The following is a 2977-nucleotide window of genomic DNA, read 5'->3' as shown; positions in this document are numbered from 1 at the left end:
TAATATAAGAATAATGTCCTCATTTTGAGAATAAGGAAAGATTTATGTCCCATCCCTCCTTCTTTTAAAGCCTTGTACACCAATAAACATATAAAATATGTTGCATCTGTTGTTTTTAAGTTGTTTTTGTTCTTTTTGTTGCTAATGTTTTTTGTCGTCCAACTTCCTGTTGTTTCTGCTGCTGTGGTAGTCAGGGATTGTTGTTGGAAATGTCAGTATCGGTGTCATCTTCTTAGCAAAACACAATTTGATGTACAGGGTTTTGAATTTATGACAATTGGTATGCAACAGTAAAACATGTATTGGATTCGTGGGGTAATTAGAAATTACCTCTGTATTTTCTATTTAGAAATAACAGAGGTATGCTTTCGATCATCTAGTTTCCGTCATTTACTAATGTTACTCGATGCGGAAATTATTCACTCAAATTATGAGGTCTAGATATACAATTTAGCATGAAATCTAGAACACAGAACATTAGAAATGGTAAGATTAATCAAACCTTTATCTTCTGTTGAGGCGTTTCAAATATTGCGTACAAAATTTAAGTAGAACTAAGACCTTATTATAATTTTCTTTAGTATATAACTATGTCTTGACGTTGAGTAAAGTAGAAAACATTTTAATTTTAAATGAAAACAGTATACCTGTACGTAATGTGTTTCGTAACATAATTCATTTAACCTTTACATGTCCGATATGTAATTGGGAATAGCGCTGAAGAAATGAAAACGAGAACTTTATTTTCAACATATTCATTCATAATCCATTGCAAGTCAGCTTTATATCAACCACAATTTTTAGGCCGGCGTGGGGTCTACGGGTTCTTCTGTGACCTTATCCTACAGAAAAAGGATCCAAAAAATTAAACAAAAGGTCGAATAGCGCTGTATATCATATAATGTCCTTTAAATACTAAAATAAGAAGCTGCTTACCCCAGAAGGTGAATTCGTTATTCTTGGTATCCTCCCTTCTGTTATTGGTGTCTCTGTTGTATAGTCCGGTTGTGGGTTTTCGTTGTTGTCCTCGTCGTCCATATCCCTCAAGAAAATCCAGGAACTGCCCACAAGTAGAGGCAAGGAGGCAAGTATCAATAGGATGACCACTACTATCAAAGGAGGCATTGAATTATATAATAATCAGTATCAATAGGATGACCACTACTATCAAAGAAGACATTGAATTATATAATAATCAGTATCAATAGGATGACCACTACTATCAAAGGAGACATTGACTTATATAATAATCAGTATCAATAGGATGGCCACTACTATCAAAGGAGACATTGAATTATATAATCATCAGTATCAATAGGGTGACCACTACTATCAAAGGAGACATTGAATTATATAATAATCAGTATCAATAGGATGACCACTACTATCAAAGAAGACATTGAATTATATAATAATCAGTATCAATAGGATGGCCACTACTATCAAAGGAGACATTGAATTATATAATAATCAGTATCAATAGGGTGACCACTACTATCAAAGGAGACATTGAATTATATAATAATCAGTATCAATAGGGTGACCACTACTATCAAAGGAGACATTGAATTATATAATCATCAGTATCAATAGGGTGACCACTACTATCAAAGGAGACATTGAATTATATAATAATCAGTATCAATAGGATGACCACTACTATCAAAGGAGACATTGAATTATATAATCATCAGTATCAATAGGGTGACCACTACTATCAAAGGAGACATTGAATTATATAATAATCATCTCTTTACTTTTGTCTCTATATACAGCATGTTTGCTCTTACTAATTTTTCATAAATGTACTCAGATGATTAAAGGACCTCACAAATACAATGAAATTTAGCACACAGTATCATTCATAGTGAAAACAAATTATCTCTAGGCAAAATACTAACAAGTCAGACCAAATGAAATCCTTGAACCTTGCGTGAAAAAAAGATAAGAGGAAATAGAGATTTTTATATTACGATTAAGTTAAATACAGGACAAAAGACGAATGGGGTAGAGGACAAGTGTAAAAAGGGGTAAATAGAAGACAAGTGAAGAAAGGTGTATGAACGATGTTGAGAAAGCCTCATATAATTGTATCTTGTGGTAAAAGTCATAGTCAATAAGACATTTTATGATTATATATATTCAATGAAACACTAGGATAAATTTTATTACCTGGTAAAATGAATTGAGAGATGTCCAACGGTCTATTTGGGGATAACCCTTGGCCACTATTCTGAGGGTTGAATAACTGAGAAAGAACTGGTCCTGTGTGCAACAAGACAATGGCGGCGAACCAGGTGACATCGAAAGTTTTCATTATGAGGAAGAAGACTTGAACATATACATAAATAAGATCAAAATCATCAAATACATATATTGTATATAGAATAAGACAGTATTTTCGGTTAAATTGAAAAATCGTCAAAAAGTTACTAATTCATATGAAGTACAGCTACAAATCGATACACCATATTACATTATTTTGCATTCATAGGTACAGTAACCAGCTCACCTAATTATGAAGTGGTGCCAATCAACTGTTATCAATTTCAGAATCGATTTTAATGCAAAAAACCATCGATTCACTGACTTCCTGTTTTTGAATGTTCATCGCCTCATATTAGTACATATACCTGACATCAATGATGTATCTACGTGTACCCCGTCACACGGTAGGTAGGAGAGACAACGCGATCTAACCGCATTTCGTAATCAGTAATGTTCGACATCAAAACAACTACTTGTAAATTGCAAGTGGATAAACATTTATTTTAGAAAGTGTAAGGACCCGTCCCACAATATAATCGCATATCGGAAAAATAAAGCTCCCAAATTTACACTTTCTATATAAACCAATGTCAAAACCATTAAATCTTTATTCCCATCAATAGAAAACGTCTTTTTCATTGAATTGGTGAAATCTAGTTTTCTAAAATGATGTTGCAATTTTTTTTTGTCTTATGGTCAAAGGAGGGGG

General features: G+C 33.0%; 1 long non-coding RNA gene across 1 annotated transcript; it reads right to left on the bottom strand.

The window, feature by feature from the left end:
• Positions 1-654: 654 nt before the first annotated feature.
• LOC105332909 (uncharacterized) lies at positions 655-2700 on the bottom strand. The gene is made up of 4 exons (XR_010709993.1): positions 2513-2700; positions 2173-2331; positions 937-1109; positions 655-842 (listed from the first exon to the last, which is right to left on the bottom strand). It is a non-coding gene; the product is annotated as an uncharacterized lncRNA (long non-coding RNA).
• Between the last annotated feature and the right edge of the window lie 277 nt (positions 2701-2977).

The sequence above is a fragment of the Magallana gigas genome, chromosome 2, assembly GCF_963853765.1.
Source record: "Magallana gigas chromosome 2, xbMagGiga1.1, whole genome shotgun sequence".
NCBI lineage: Eukaryota > Metazoa > Mollusca > Bivalvia > Ostreida > Ostreidae > Magallana > Magallana gigas.
Note: the sequence above shows the minus strand (reverse complement) of the source record. Positions and strands in the feature narration are given on the sequence as shown.